This window comes from Rhinolophus sinicus, chromosome 16, assembly GCF_057876585.1.
Source record: "Rhinolophus sinicus isolate RSI-liver-muscle chromosome 16, RSI-T2T, whole genome shotgun sequence".
Classification (NCBI taxonomy): Eukaryota; Metazoa; Chordata; class Mammalia; order Chiroptera; family Rhinolophidae; genus Rhinolophus; species Rhinolophus sinicus.
This window is the reverse complement of record NC_142516.1, coordinates 109,277,114-109,294,218: the sequence shown is the minus strand read 5'-3', so window position 1 is coordinate 109,294,218 and position 17,105 is coordinate 109,277,114. Positions and strand designations below refer to the sequence as shown.

Sequence of the window (17,105 nt, the reverse complement as noted above, 5' to 3'; positions counted from 1 at the left end):
GCTTTGCAGAGAATGAATAAGTAGATGTAATCTATTACTTTAAATTTCATGAATCTGGAAAATTTATTTAACACCACGTAAAAATTTCATGTTTTATCTTGTTCTCTTGCATTTTGAATGGGGATACTATTTGATATTGACTTCAGTTTTCCTGTGGCTATTGGGGGAAAGGCACTCTGACACATAGAATTCACTTTGGATTATTTATAGTCACTGTGCATGGTGAGCTGCCACCTGTAATTCTGATGGCCCCAAGACTAACTAAAAAAGGGATTCTGTATTTGTGTTCCAGCTCTCTTTACTACTTCGTGCAAAATAGTATTCTGCTTGAGACTGGGCAGTAGAAACTAGAGAGATTCCCCTTCCCTTTGGTGATTTTTATTCTATTTTATTATATCCATAAAAGTTCTTTGTGTTTTTTTTTCCTACCAATAATTATAGAACAGACCGGCTAAACTGAGCTCTACCTTGATCTGGAGTTTCAAGCAGTATTTGCACCATATCGTACTGTCCTCCTAAAGGCCTTTGGACTTGTAGACTAAGTTCTCTACCTCTTTACTGAAGCATGTGTGATCAAGCAAGTGGCTGCCTATTGGATTTTGGTAACAGTCTTTAGTGTTTGCGTTTCTAAGACTGTAAGCAGTGTCCCATGGTAGTCTGGCCCATGAATTTGGGCTAATTGGACAAGCACAGAGAAGTGGTCCATGCTTTATTCCATGTTGCTTTTGTATGTGCCCTTCTGAATTGTAGTTCTATGTATTCAGAAGTTGCTAGGGAACTGTTTTTATCATAGCCTTCCTTTATTTTATTTGCTGTCCATTTAAAGTCATACCAAATAAAACTGCTTTTGATATTCATAATCCACAGAAATCAGAAAAGAGAAGAAAGTGTTCTTCTTGGCCTATATCTTTCCTTAGCAGCCTGGCCCTCAGGACCCCCTTGTCACCTCCTCTCTCACTTCTCACTGCTCCCTTTCACATAAGGTGTACGAGTATATTGATTCACAGGGCAATTTCCTTGCTTTCCCAAGTGTGTTATATTCACCATCGCCTTTATGTCTCACCCGATGTGCTTTCTTTTGCCTGGAATGATAATTAGAAATTCATCTGTGGAGTGACTTACAGTTTAAAATTACTTTCATATAAATATTTGGTTATACTATTTCATAGAGAGGACAACAGAAAATCAGAGAAGTTGTTTGCTTAAGGACATAATAACAGCTTTGTCTAAATGACACATTAGGGTCATGATGTGGGTTGTGGTAACCTGTCTCCAAGGTGAGCTCTGCTTTTAATGCTCCAGGATATATTCATATTTTTACTGCTTTGTTCAGTCATAACCACCTTTTCCCCATGGGATTCAATTCTCTAGTCAAAACTGAGTTCCTGCCTTTTCGATGTTATATATATATATATATATATATATATATATATATATATATCCTCCGTATATCATAGCATTGTCACATATACTATCTGGTTTGTTTTCTTGTACAGTTCTCGAGCGCCTGGCTTAGACTTCCTCTGGGTCAGGACAGGCCATTTCACTGCGAGTGTCTACTCTCCAGGTGGAGGACACACCGTTCTAGCTGTTGATGGTCTACTGACTTATTCTGCATGAGTAACATTCATCTCCACTCCTCTTAAGCAGCCTGTCCTCTTGCTTGGATGCAATCGACAATGCACAGTTGTTCCCTTTCTGAAATAGTAAATCACATGATTTTATTCTCTTACAGGCTGTGCAACATAAGATCCTTTAACTTCCCAACCTCATCATCCCTCCATTTCCTTTGGCACAGCCTTAGTTCTGCATTTACTTCTGGCCTTGATTATGAAGCTATTTTGCTTTAGGCTCCTTTTTGTCTCCTCCAAGTTTGTCTTTCATCAGTCTACCTTCTACTCACGGCTCTGGAAGGGCTGCCCAGTTCCAGAGCCCTCGACTCAAGTGGCTATCCAGAAATTGAAATGTGCCTAGTGCGACTGAGCAAATACATTTATAATTTCATTTCATTTTAATTCACTTAAATTTAAGTAGCCACATGTGACTAGAGTCGTATCAGACTATGCAGCTCTAGACTATACTGCCTTTCTAGGAGTAGTCAAGGGACATACTAGGTCAAGAAGAAGAGCTAAGGAGTGTAATTGTACAAATTTCTATCATCCTGCTTTCATCACTGCCAGTGTTTATCATGACCGTGGAAAGAGATGATTTTAAACTAGATGGGTAAACATTACTAACTTCCTTTGAACAGTCACCGTGGTAGTATTAATATACACTGTAATTCTGCAATGTATCCAGCAGACCTCAAAGTTGTGTAGGGTGATGTAATAAAGAGAGCAGTAATACTATAATAACTAAGAATAACAGCAATTAAGGGAAGCATCAGTGAAATTCCTGCCATATACTACTTTGCTGTCAATGACTGTTCCTATTGTGGCTAGAAAGTTCTTTCTTTCCAACTCTTTGTATTACATACCTTAAAATGGATATAATTTAGGTTTCTGAAAATGCTATTTCCTGAGTGATTTTCACACCTAGTGTCCAAATTATTATTCTCTTAGAATACTTTTCTGTGGAAAATTGTCATGATACAACAGAGTTTCCAACACAGTATATTAATAGGGTTTTCAGATGCAAAATCGGTAGAATTTTGGGAACAGTTTGATGTAGAATAAAATTTCCCTGCCGCTTGATAGTTCTTTATTTGATAAAATTTAGGACTGTAGATTCAGAATGCAAGCTGTAATCTTTGATCAAAGCACAACCTGCCCATTATTAAACTCTCATGGTGAGGGGGTTTCTGTTTTCTTTGGGTACTAAACTATGGCAGCACTGGACTCATTAGTGGACAAGATGGGTCATTATTGTATGATTCCATGGGTTCTGGGAATGTACAATGCTTGTATAGAACTTTGCGCTGAAGAGGCTCTCAAAAATATTTGTGGAATAGGTGAATGAGTTAATGCTTTCTAAATATTCCTAATTTGGTGTTGGTTCAATGGAAGAATTTCAAATTTTTCTTTGAAAAATCCATACCCTAACAAGTAGAGCTACTGCAGCTTCTGCTCCTTGTCATAATGGGTAACTGAGAAAGTAATTGAATAGTACCTGAATTCAGTTCCTTTTGGGGCACCAGTGTATGATCACTACCTTGTGCCAGAATCATGGGAGTTCAGTATATAATTTAGAACTCAGCTTCAGTATCCCAGCATCTAGCTTTGCAGTTTACATAGAAATAAACTTTCCCCTAAGACTCCTTGAAGAATGTAAATTTACTATGTCTTAAAAAAGTGTTACCACAATATTTTAACTCTATAATACCTCAACCTAAAAGAAAGTTCTCAGAAAGACTAACCGATTTTTGACTCTTAAAATGCACGTTTTTGTGATTTGGCTCTCAGGTATTTGTTTAGCTCACCAGGGCCCTTTAATGTAATTGTATTAGTCAGGGTTCTCCAGAGAAACAGAATCAGTAGAATGTGTGTATATACAGATGGAGATTAATTATAAGGAATTGGCTCTGGAACATGACTTTGGAGGCTGGTGAGTCCAAAGTCTGCAGTGTGGACTGGTAGCATGGAGACCCAGGAAAGCCAGTGGTGCAAATAAATTTGAAAGACCGTCTGCTGGAGAATTCTCTCTTGCTCAGGGAAGCCAACCTTTTTGTTCAATTCAGACTTCAACTGATTGGATGAAGCCTACCCACATCATGGAGGACGATCTGCAAAATTCACTGATTTAAATGTTAATTTCATCCAAACACACCCTCCAAGTTAACACATAAAATTAACCATCACAAATCCACTTCATATATATATATATATATATATATATATATATATATATATATATAATATCTTTGTATCTATCTATCATTTATCTGTCTATTAATATCTTATAAATACACACAAAAACATATTCATAACATAATGGGGGACATATTCTTGACAATTACAGTTATCCTCATTTCTGTCACATGGTCATAGCTGGTATGTATAACCACCGTCTTACACTACCCATTCTGTATTTCCTTTGCTTTCAGTGAGCACCTCAGCTCGTCGTGGTTCTGTACCTGGTGAGGTGACTCATATCATCATTCCTGAAGGGTCTGGGCTGTTGGTAATCCAGCCTAAACTTGGTAGTTGTAGTCTTCCATTGACTTTTGTCACAAAGCATGATGATAAGAGAGGACATCCTAGGGGATCTCCTGTATTCCAGACACACTCTCCCTTATCTCAATTGTGGAGCTCCAGTCCAGTTTCCCCTGGCAGTCAGGGTCAGTCACCCAAGCCAGCATGATCACTCCCTGCTTTGCCTGTTGATTTGAGGTTTGAAAAGTCCAAAATGGCTGGGTGGCAGTTCTAACTTCCAATTCAATGGAATCATGGTACTAGCATTTCTCGCTTTGGAACTAAGACCTCTGGGCCAGCAAAGCACAGGGCATAAGGACAGAAGTAAAAATTTTGTAAGTGGGTTACTAGAGGTAATAGTGAGTATTTCCACTTGCATTTCCATCCCTTTATTCCTGGACCCTTGAGTCCTGGCTATAAGAGATATGCACCATATATTGGATGCTGATTCAGAGCATCTACAGCCTCCTGGAGAACCTTGCCTTAGCCCTGCAGGAGTTTTCCACCTTGTTGGCATTGTAACTGAGTCTCCAAAAGGCTAGTCCAACCTTCTATCATGCCAGCTGCTTCAGGATGGTGGAAACAAGGTGAAACCAGTGAATTCCATGAGCATGGGCCCATCACCACACTTCATTGGCTAAATGTGCATTCCTTTATCAGAAATAATGGCATGTGGAATAGCATGGCAGTGAATAAGGCATTTTATAAGTCCGTGAATGGTAGTTTTGGCAGAAGTATTGCACACAAGGAAGGTACATTTATATCCAGAGTACATGCCTATTCCAGTAAGAACAAAATGCTTCCCCTTCCATGATGAAAGTGGTCCAATATAGTCCACCTGCCACTAAGGAACTACTGGCTGATCACCCAGGGAATGATGTTATATTGGGCACTCAGTATTGGTTCATGCTGCTGGTAGATTGAGCACTCAGCATTGCTGTAGCCAGGTCATCCTTGGTGAGTGGAAGTCCATGTTGCTGAGCCCATGCCTCACCTCCATTCTTGCCACCATGGCCACTTCTTTCATTGGTCCATTGGACAATGGTAGGGGTGGCTGGGGAAAAAGGCTGACTAGTATTCATGGGACATATCATCTTACCCACTTGAAATATAGTCATTAGTGTCTTTTAATCTAAACAGATTAGAAAGCCAATTGCAGAAACCTCAGAAGAGTCATTGTTAAGATTCTCTTTCTCTAAAACCACTGTCAAGACAAAATCTGTATTAGTCAGTGTTCTCTGGAGAAACAGAACCAATAGAGGGTGTGTGTATGTGTGTGTGTGTGTGTATGTGTGTATGTGTGTATGTGTGTGTGTAGGGGATATTTATTATAAGGAATTAGCTTATGTGATTATGGAGGCTGGCAAGTCCAAATCTGTAGTGTGGGCAGGCTGGAGGCCCAGGAGGGACGATGGTGCAGATGAAGTCCTAAAGCTGTCTGCTGGAAAATTCTTTCTTGCTTAGGCAAGCTAGTCTTTTGTTTTTATTTTATTTAGACCTTCATCTGATTGGATGAGGCCCATCCACATAATGAAGGGCAGTTTGTTACCAGAGTTTGTAGATTTAAATATTAATGTGATTCAAAAGCATCCTCCAAGATGACAAATAAAATTAGCCATCAGTATCATAAATGTGAAGAAGCCATACATATTGTTGCAGATGGCAAGATTTCATTCTTTTTTATGGCTGTGTAATATTCCATTGTATATATGTACCACCTCTTCTTTATCCATTAATCCATTTAGGGACACCTAGGTTACCTCTATATCTTGGCTATCGTAAATAATGCTGCAATGAAAATATGAATTCACACATCCCTTCGAAGTAGTGTTTTAGGTTTCCTTGGATATATACCCAGAAGTGGGATTACTGTATCCTTCTTTGTCTCCTGTTATAGCCTTTATTTTAAAGTCTATTTTGTATGATATAAGTATTGCTACTCCAGATTTTTGTTTTATTATGTTTCCATTTTCATGAAATATCTTTTTTCATCCCTTTACTTTCTGTGTGTGTGTGTGTGTGTGTGTGTGTGTGTGTGTGTGTGTGTCTTTTGATCTGATGTGAGTCTCTTGTAAGCAGCATATGTAAGGGTTTTGTTTTCTTATCCATTCAGCCACCCCATGTCTTTTAATTGAAGCATTTAATCCATATACGTTAAAAAAGATTGTTGATAGATACGTAGTTATTGCCATTTTATTATTCATATATATGTATATATTATATATATACATATATATTTCCCCATATTAAAGAAGTCCCTCTAAGATTCCTTGTAATATTGGAGTTGTGATGAACTAACTCCTTTAGCTTTTTCTAGTTTGGGAAGCACTTTATTTTTCCTTCCATTCTACATGGTAGCTTCACTGGGTAGAGTAATCTTGGTGGTAGGTCCTAACTTTTCATCACTCTGAATATTTTGTGCCAATCCCTTCTGACCTGCAAAGTTTCTTTTGAGAAATCTGCTGACAGTCTTATGGGAGCTCCCTTGTAGGTAACTTGCAGCTTTTAAGACTCTTTTTGTCTTTAACCTTTTTGTCATTTTAATTATGATGTGTCTTGGTTTTGGCCTCTTTGAGTTCATCTTGTTTGGGACTCTCTGTACTTCATAAACTTGTATGTCTATTTCCTTTGCCAGGTTATGGAAGTTTTCTGTCATTATTTCTTAAAATAGGTTTTCAATCCTTGTTCTCTGTCTTTTCCTTCTCATACCCCAATTATGCGAATATTGGTATACTTGATGTTTTCCCAGCATCTCTTTAAACTGTTCTCATTTTTTTTGGACTATTTTTTCATTTTTTTTATACTAATTGGCTATTTTCTGCTACCTTAACTTCTAAATCACTGATTTGATCTTATGCTTTATCTAATTTACTGCTGATTTTGTCTAATGTATTCTTTATTTCAGTTATTGTGTTCTTCGGTTCTTTTTTGTGTTTTCTGTTACCATTTTTATGTTTCCTACCCCTTTGTTAACTTTCTTACTGAGTTCATCTACTCTTCCCCTAAGTTCATTGAGCATCCTTATAACCAGTGTTTTGAACTCTGTGTCTGGTAAATTGCTTGTCTCCATTTTGTTTAGTTTGTTTTCTGGAGCTTTATTCTGTTTCATTTGGGACATGTTTCTTTTTCTCCCCATTTTGGCTGCCTCACTGTGTTTGTTTCTATGAATTACATAGGGCTTCTATGTTTTTTCATCTTAATAGAGTGGTCTTATGTAGTAGATGTCCTGTGGGGCCCAGTGGCATAGTCCCCTTGGTCATCTGAACTACGTGTTCCAGATGTGTTCCTTATGTGAGTTGTGTTTGCCCTTCTGTTGTAGTTAAGCCTTGGCTGCTGTTTGAACATCAGTGAGAGAGATTGACCCTCAGGGTGATTGGTTGTGAGGACTGCCCATGACTACAGTGGAGGAGCTGTTGTACTGGGGCTGACTGTATGGAACAGGATTCATTTTATCAGGATTCTGGTGTCTGCCCCGTCTGCCCTTTGTGTGTGTCATCCACAGAGGCAGCTGGTTGGTGCTCTAGCTTGGTTTGAAGCTGGCCACCAGGCATGCCAGACTCAGGGCCTCCTGGGAGGGTCCCCACCATAGGCCAAGTTCAGCTGCAGCCTGTGCCCTGCCTGGAGCCACCTGGCATGAACCACAAAGCAATAAGCAGATGGAAGCCATCCATGCTGGGCTTGGAAGTGCCTTGGAGAGACTAAGCTGTGAACTGAGGCTGGCTGCCACTAGTGCCAGACTTAGAGCTGCTCAGCATGAGACACAAGGCATGCCTATGTCAGATGCTGCTTGTTTGGGTTTTGTGAATCTTTGAGAGATTTTAGGAAAGGCCACAGCATGAGCTAATGTTGGCCATTTGCATGGAAAAGCCACTGGAAGCAGCTTGGTTGGACCTGCAAGTTCGGTGGGGCAGGGTCTCAGGAAAGCACCAGGTGGACAAATGGTATTAGTTAGGTTGATGGAGACTTAGGTATAGTGTCTGCCTGTGTTGTGCTCTGAGAAGGGGAAGACTCAACAAAGAAATAATGGATTCTGCCAGCACTTCTGTCTGGGAGAAAACTGCCCCTCCAGTCCTCTCTCTGAAGCCAGACAATTCAGTTCCTCTCTGCATGTCCCTGACACCTTTCACTCTGCTGTCCTAGTGCTGGACCTCAGAGCGAGTGAGTCTTTCAGCAAGAAAGTCCCTGTGTGAGCCCTTTAAGAGGAGCACCTGGAACTGCAGCAGCTCTCTGTCTTACTCAGTCACAATCTCCACTGGTCTTCATAGCCATAAGTTACAGGGACTTCTCTTCTAGGCACTGGAACCCTGGGCTGGGGTGCCTGGTATGGGACTATGACCCTTTGCTCCTCCCAGGGGATTTCCGCAGCAGAGCTATCCCTCTTGATTTTTAAACACTGCACATAGAAATGGGGACAAGCCTGTTTCACATCTCCATCCCTCCTACCAGTCTCGAGGTGGCTTCTTTTGTATGTCCTTAGTTGTAGGACTTCTGTTCAGCTACACTTCAGGTGATTTTCAATTATGGCTTTTCTGTAGGTTAGTTGTAATTTTGAAGGGGTTGTGAGAGGAGACAAGCACAACATTTACCTACTCCACCATCTTGATGAGAAATCATGGTATTCTTATTTTAGTCAAGTACATTGAAGTTTCAAGAGGTCATTTGGTCAGTCAGTGGTAGAGTGAGGAAGCCGTCCAACAAGTCTGTCTGTTTATGACCTGAGGGTATGGAAATGATCAGTACCAATACCTATTTCTATTTCTACTATTGTACCTCTATCTTCAGTACTGTATGAATTCGGACAATTAAGTTCACGAACTCATCCTAGAAAAAGTGCTACATACCTCACTGCTGGATACCACTATGGTCACCTTTGAAGAGCTCCCCTTGGGAAGCTATGCACCAATGCCAGCACCTAGTCCACCCTTCAAAGCAATTTTGGAACTCTTTTTCTGGAATGGCTATCAGAGCTGTCATCATATTACCCTTGGTTTCCTGAATGTCATCAAAATGTCTTCTTTTCTATATATCCTTTATCTTTGGGTAAAGAAAGAAGTTATGGGGTGGGGGTGCAGATCAGGTGAGTAGGGAGGGTGTTCCAATATACTTATTTGTTTACTGGCTAAAAACTCCCTCACAGACAGTGCCATGTAAGCTGGTGCATTATTGTGATGCAACAGCCATGAATTGTTGGTGAAAAGTTCAGGTCATGTAACTTTTTCATGCAGCCTCTTCAGCACTTCCAAATAGTAAACTTGGTTAACTGTTTGTCCAGTTGGTACAAATTCATAGTGAATAATCTCTCTGATAGCAAAAAAGGTTATCAACATCATTGCAACAAGTTCATGAACTTAATTGTCAGACCTCATATCCACAGAGCAAAGAATTCATGATATATAGTTTTTCCACTCATTTATTCCACTAAAAATTCCAGGAAAATATACTAGCTATAAAGAAAATGGCTATTACAAGGGTTGCTTGGACAGATAATCATCTTGAAAAAATGACATTTTTCACCCCATAGTGAGTTCAGTCAGTAGGATGAAAGATGTAGGTTTCCTGTCACTTATCAACATTTTATTTTGAAGAATTGTAAATTCTAGGTAGTGAGATGAAAGCCTCTTTTCTAGGGGCTTTTTGTAGTGGGTGGTGTTCCCTGTAACAGAAGCCTGAAATAATCAAAAAGCCTTTCTAAATATTCATAGGAAAGAAAAAAATGCCTTACTAGTACATTGTTTTTTCTTTAATATTATTCAAGCCCCAGGAGATATTTCCATTCTGAGAGCTCAACTTTCTGATATGGCTAATGATTTTTGATACTTTGCAAATAACATAGTTGAATTTTTGGTTGATGATTTTTACTGTAACAATAGTATTCTTGCTGTTAATCACTTAAGGTGACAGGAAATAATCAAGGTATTTAAACTATTGAGTACCATATGAAAAGCCTTTATTAAGAGAATATATTTTAGAATTAAACTGAGAACTTTTATCCTCGTATCCCCACCACCGCTGCCCCCTTCACACTTAATCACTTAGGCATAGCAAAAAACAGTTTGGCAGGCACCACCCAATCTGTTGACTGCAGCAGGTAGGTTTTCCTAGGTTTGTCTGAGTTATATCTAAAAGCTCTCCAGAAGCTACTTTTTTTCACCCTTGAAATATATTTTATGACCAGAAATTATGTTGCATTTCCTTTCCTTGAGACTTGTGGATAAAACTGGAATATTTGCATTTTGTTGAAAGTCAGGAATAATCCTCAAGTATTATAGTCTTATTTTAATATTTCAAAATTACCTTCTAGTTATATATACATTTGTGGTATATATATGTATATATATATATATATATATATATATATATATATATATATATATATACATTTTTTTGACAAAATCATTTGTCATTCAGTGATGATTATACATGATATTATTACTAATAATTTTATTACCTCCTAGTTATATAGGAAATATTGTTACATGCTTAAATTTTTTTGTCTTTAGAATCAATGGCCATTGTAATTATATTTAATTTATAAAGTCATTAAAATGATAATAAAAAATTAAGTAAACATGACCATACATTTATAAAGTTTCACTGGGCCTCTCATAGACCCACAGCCAACACAATTTATTTTGTTCTTTTCTAATTATGTAACGAGGTGTAGGTATTTAGGTGGGTGATAGATCTTATAAAATATCACAATACGTAGAAAGCAGATATTTAACTTTGTCAAAGTGTATTGAATTTCCCCCCTCTGATAGTCAATATAAGATGAATAACTTTTCTTAATGGTGAATTCTGTGCTTTGAAGATTTTTCTAAGGGAGCTTTTTACATTTTTTTTGACAAAATCATTTGTCATTCAGTGATACTTATAGATGATATTGTTACTAATAACTTTATCTCCTTTCACTCATGGATTTTTAAAAATATGATGTGTGAACTCACAAAGCCACAAGTGCCTTTCCTATTTATTTTCATGTATTTTCATCCAAAAAAACTTAATGCAGATAATCAGATAATTTTTAAACAAGCTGTTTGCAATACCACCTATTCAAGGAATGTACTAAATGTGTGGAATGAACATATATTTTAAAGCCTATCAGTTCAGCTTTATCTCCTTCATGCTTTGAAAGTCAGACTGGTGAAGGACTCTGGGAGAGTCGACCAGAGAAGACGCCCATGTCTCTTTGCTGGTTCCAAGGAATCTTTACTAAGGTCAACTCTTGATAAGAAGAAACAGAGTGCTGGGTACGACTCATCTCATAGCACTTGATTATTGAGCTTCCTAGATTTAAAAAAAACAAAACACAAAAAATAAAAAGGCTTTGTTTTACACAAACTATATGCTAAACATAGTAAGATAATTTTAAGATCAGATATAAAATTTATATTATTTAATTTAAAAAATTTTTTCCTTTTATTAAGGCAATTCATTTTTCATTGTAAAAAATTAGAAATTATAGCAAAGCATAAAAAGAACCTCAGTATCACTTGTTATCACATTAGCCATTGATAAATACTTTAAGTGTTTTTGGATATTTCTTTTGAAAATATTTATGGTATGTGGGATTATATGAAACTTTGGGTTACCTGTTCATTTTAGGAGCTGTTTCTTGACTCCTGATTTGTATGGAAAAAAGTTTAGCTGTGGGAGAAAAGTGGCTGGGTTCCTCTCCCTGTCCCCATCCGTACATACACATATGTCACCAAATGCAGCCTTCTTGGTGGGATAGGAAAAGTATCTGGACTTTCTCAGAAAATTATCATTTGTTTTCAAGGAAATTTAGTTGATTTCAACAATTGCCCTTTACTTACTGTAGTAACAACTGAGTGGTGGTAATTATTGTTATTATTATTAGTAGTAGAATCAATATTTTTATTATACTGGAAGGGGCATAGGCCCAAAGCATGGCTTTGTGGTAAATGCTTCAACATTCCTGCAAAAGAAAAGGGTAGAGTCACAAGTATAATTCAATCTTGTAGTTCTTTGTTTTTGATTTCCTCTGTGGTTCTATTAACTCATGTGACTTATTTCTATATTTGAGTTTTAATAGTGCTTTGTGTGAGATTTAGTGGCATAATCAGAATTTCCAAGTTCAAATATTCTAAAGTCAAACAGCGTAGTGAAGGTGGTACAAGATGAGAAGTATCAGTCAGTCAGGGCTGCCATAACAACACGCCACCGACAGGGTGGCTGAAAGAACAGGTATTTCTCACATTCTAGAGGCTGGCTGCACAAGATCATGGTGCCAGCTTGCTCAGGTTCATGGTGAGGGCCCTTCTCAGTGATTCACAGATGGCTGTCTTCTGGTTGTAACCTCACATGGCAAAGAAAATAATGAATCTCTCCATTTCTCTTCTTAAAAGGCCCCTAATTCCATTTCCGAAGCCTCCACCCTCATGACCTAATCACTTCCCAAAGTCCCCACCTCTCAAAATTATCACATTGGGGATTAGGATTTCAACATATAAATTTGGGTGATGGTGGTGGGGGGTGCACATTCTGTCCGTAATTTGAGGATTCCATGATAACGAAGAAAGGATTACAAAGTCCTGTTCTTCTTCATAGGGCTTATTAAGCTGCAAGTAATGTCCTCAGGTGTCCTCTGAAATGGAATGCGGTTGGAAAGTCAACAGGTGTCCTATTACTAGGTGCTATGTTGGCTCAGTGTTGCCAAGAAAAAGAGCAGAACTTCATTCATTTACTCATTTTTAATTCATATGTTAATTCATCCATACATTCAGTGATTATCTAAGTGTGCACTATGTTCCAGGTATCTTGCTAAAAGTCTAGAATATGATGAGAAAACTGAGACTAAAGTTTTCAGTTTTCCTAAAAAAAAAAAAAAAAAGTGGTGTGAAATCCATATAAAGTACTTGGAAAAAACCACTCAGATCTCCGTTTTAATATTGATTGTGTAATTAAAGTCGTGGGTGTCTTTTATTAAATCATTTGCATTTTTAAATTTTAGCTGAGTGGTCGTAATGCCTGCTCTACTAGCCATTCATTTGGAGAAGTAGATTAGGTAATGAATGTAAAAGCCTTTGCAGAAATTTTATAGCAAAAATGCTAATTATTGTCAGGACTAATTTGAAATATATGTGGGATTTATGAGATACTTTTATAATATTTCATCTTGGAGACATTATTGTTTTTGAGTTCTTTAGATTTATGAGACAAATGAAGATAACATTTTTAAATTACTTTCTTCAGTAGAAGTTTTCCCTCTAGTGGTTGCTGTGGAAATCACATGAAGAGTTTCTAATGCTAAATGTCCAAAAGGAAAAGAAAACAACTATAATAAAAAGATGTGACAAAACATACTCTGAATCATGGAAAAGATGTTAGCTAGTTGTTTTTTTTTTTTCCAAGACTATCCAGTTGGATTTTTAAAAATTCTATTACATTCAGTTTTTGAAAATAGGAAGAAACTTGTTTGCTCCTTTTATAGTATCTAATTGATATGAATGGGGATGATGGTTAGGACATCCTAGGCGTTGAAGAAGCGATAGAGAGGGTGTGTACTCCCTCCATTTCATATCCATGAAGACATGATTTTTGCCTGCTTTCCTGATCTGCCTCCAGTACAGCAGGTGTCTCCAATCTTGGTTTCCTCACAGGAAGTTGAACAGAAGTTCTGGGTGAGTAAGCATATTTGATCTTTCTTACAGGCACCTTTTAGGAAATCATTCCAAAAGAAAAGAAAAAAAAAACATTTTAATATATTGAGAGGATTGATACGTTTATAAAATCTAACCCTTAACACGACCTGCCAGGTCCCCATCATTTCTCCCCTGCCTCCTCTGCAGCTTCCTGTCTTTCGTTTGCCCACAGTGCTCGGCTGGGCTGCCATCTCCATTTCCCTCCTGCACTGCCCATTGGGACTTGCTGCTCTATTCTTGTCACGCTCTTTATCACATCGCTGGCTCCTCTGGTCTCAAACCTCACCTACCTCAAGAAGGTCTTCTCTGATCAACCTAGCAAAGTGGGCTTTTGATGGTTAATCTTTGTCCCGTCCCCCATTTATTTACTCCACAGCCCTTATCACAATGTAAATTACTATGTAATCAATTTATTTATTAATTCACTCTCTGTATCCTTCACAAGAATGGAAGCTACATGAGGCAGATTTGTCTCTCTTATTCACATTGTATCCCAGAACCTAGAACAGTGCTTCACACATGGCAGATACTTAATACGCTTAACACAGTGAACAAATGAATGGAAAATGATATTAACATTAACTAATTGGTGTCAACTGTTTAAAAGTTTTACTAAAATATTAAGTAGTCTTTCGTGCCCTCTCTTAGGACTCATTTTTCCATATTTAAAGTAATTTAACTTCCTAATGTACTTCACATTGAAATAAGGTTTGTAGAAGGTTTGCAGTTCTTCATACAGAAACTCTGTTACAGAATCATTAAATGTAAACATTTGGGGAGAATGTTTAGTGAGTTCCTGTGCTCACTAAAGAACTCCACATCATGTTCTTGTGCTAAAGAAGAACATGATGTTTTTATGTCTTTTTTATTAAATTCAGTTTGACGGTATAGCTTATTTAGTGAGATATTCAATTTCTTATATTTGTACAATGTTATTTCATAAATTAAAGTTGTTTTTCTGAAGTTTATGTTATTCCATCTTCTTCTGTCTTCCATAAAAAGATAATTTCTGTTCACACTCACATATTTGGCTTCCTCAGAGTGTTTTCTAGCCTTCATAAGATTAGAAACCAAAAACCAAAAAACAGCCTCTTCTGAACTGGCTTACTTTTTATACCTTTCATCAGTTTTGATTGATGTTCTCTTTTGAAACTACTCTAAATATTCCTCATATTCCTTTATGGTTTTGAGACCAAAAAATGTACCTTACCTTAAAGCCCAAGGATTTCTCATCTGGGAAGTTGAGGCATCTATGTTTACGTCTCCCAGCAGAATGCAGTGAAACCCATGAAGCATGGCAGTAGGAAATGTGTTGCTGGTGGTTGCCTTTCCTCTTTCCATCCATGTTTGTTGCCTACTAATGTGAACTTTTTGCCTATGCAACTATGTAAGAAATGGGCTGTTTTGCTATACATTTGTGGCCAAAAGGCTAAGACTCCAAAAACTCAGTGTCTTACCTGAATTTTCTGCCCTGTTGTTGTCTCCATGCAGGGCTATGAAAACAAGGGAGATGTGCGTAGATTATAATAGCGTTCCCCTGATGATGTTTTTAGAGAATTGTATGCTCTCCAGTGTGTTAACAATCTGAGTAGGTTCTGACTGACACTGCATGTGTATGTGTATGTTTAAGGAATAATATGTTTTAATCTACTGTCAATGAATGATAGAAATTGGAATGAAATTAATATGCATTTTATAGCTGGTCCTGCTTATTACAGGGACTTTAAAAACAAACAGCTGAAAAAAGGCTTATCATTGGCTTATTCAAGCTCTCTACTTTTGCACTTGTGCTTTCCTGCTTTCGTTACCATAGTTACTGGTTTAATCATGATGCACAGAACTATTTCTAATTACAGTATATGCCAGCCCCAAAATTAATTCTTTGCATATCTTAGTCCACAAACAGCTTGTAGCTTGTTTTTTGGCACTTTATTACCGCATATTCTGAAAAAGACAGTTGTACATAATTTTAAATCTGTTATTTTCTGCTATTTGTTATTAAAATGAAACTAAGTCTCTAAAGTGGATTGATGTCAAAATAAGCAATACAAAAATTTTTAAGAGACGAAGGCTTATTACAAGTGCTGTCATTAGTATTATCCATGACGTATTAATTAGTAGCAATTTATAAGCATTTGACATTCTTTCCCTATCAGAAAATACTACTAACAGGATTTTCATCATTTAGAAACCAAAATTATTAGATTGCTGTGACCAAGAAGTTGAGCCAGAAACCACTATTAGAGAAGTTATATTTTCTAAACAATAGACAATTTACATAAAAAATCTCTTTATTGAATTTTCAAAGGTTCTTGGAGATCACTTAATACAAGTCATTATTTCTAATGTGTGTCAAACTCTGTTATACCAGGAACTCTAGGTAATTTCTCCCAGTCTCATACAATGAGATGGAGGACTAGCCAGATTAAATCTCGCCTCTCACCTCCTACTCCAGTAATCCTAATTGTATCAGTCTCAGAAATTTACAATATATCTGTTCCCCAAACCTATAGGTAAAGTTTTCTGTTTGATTGTTCAAAGTAAGGTTCATTACAGATTGTTGTGATTATGCTGCCAAAACTATTTGAATCATATTTACATTGGTTGACCTATACATTTTCAAAAGCAATCTCTTGTATAGTGCTTTCATGACTCCTCTGGTTCTAAAATCTTTTACATATTTCATAAATGCTAGTCCACCAGGCATTCTCAATTCACTAATAAAACTGGGAACACTCATACAAAGTACATTTCTATTATGAAATAATAAATGGACTAGTGCACCATCTTTGATCTGCCCTTGTTTGGCAATCGTATGCTGCTGTGTTCCTACCTTCATTGGCGTGAGATCTTTATAGCAGTGTACATTTTCCCGGAAATAACGTATATAACCTGGAAGTAGGCCCTAGGGTTCCATTTGTGCTTATGGGAAAACCTGTGACTGCCAAACTACAAATGCTTTTCTGACTATTAAGACTGAAGCAGATAAATGTAAAATAAAAACATGAAAAATTTCCTACTGCAGAGCTTAAATTCTTTTTTTAATTGCTTCTGTTTAAAATCATCATACACTAGTTCTAGGTCAAGATATGTATACACTCATTTGTAGTTTATTACAAAATAAATTTTAATTCCCAATTGAACTTTATTCTGACTTTTTTCTATTTGATAGACTTATATTACAGTTAATGGTCACATATAATGAGTATATTATGTTCTTAACTGAAATTAGTAAATTATCTAACAGCCATTTAAATCAGTGAAGAGTGGCCTCTATTTAATTGGGGAAGACATTTATTGGCTTTTTATT

General features: G+C 37.1%; 1 protein-coding gene across 1 annotated transcript in view; it reads left to right on the top strand.

The window, feature by feature from the left end:
• GPM6A (glycoprotein M6A) overlaps positions 1-17,105 on the top strand; it is a 237,866-nt gene that overhangs the window by 29,112 nt on the left and 191,649 nt on the right. The gene's annotated exons all lie outside the window — the stretch shown is intronic.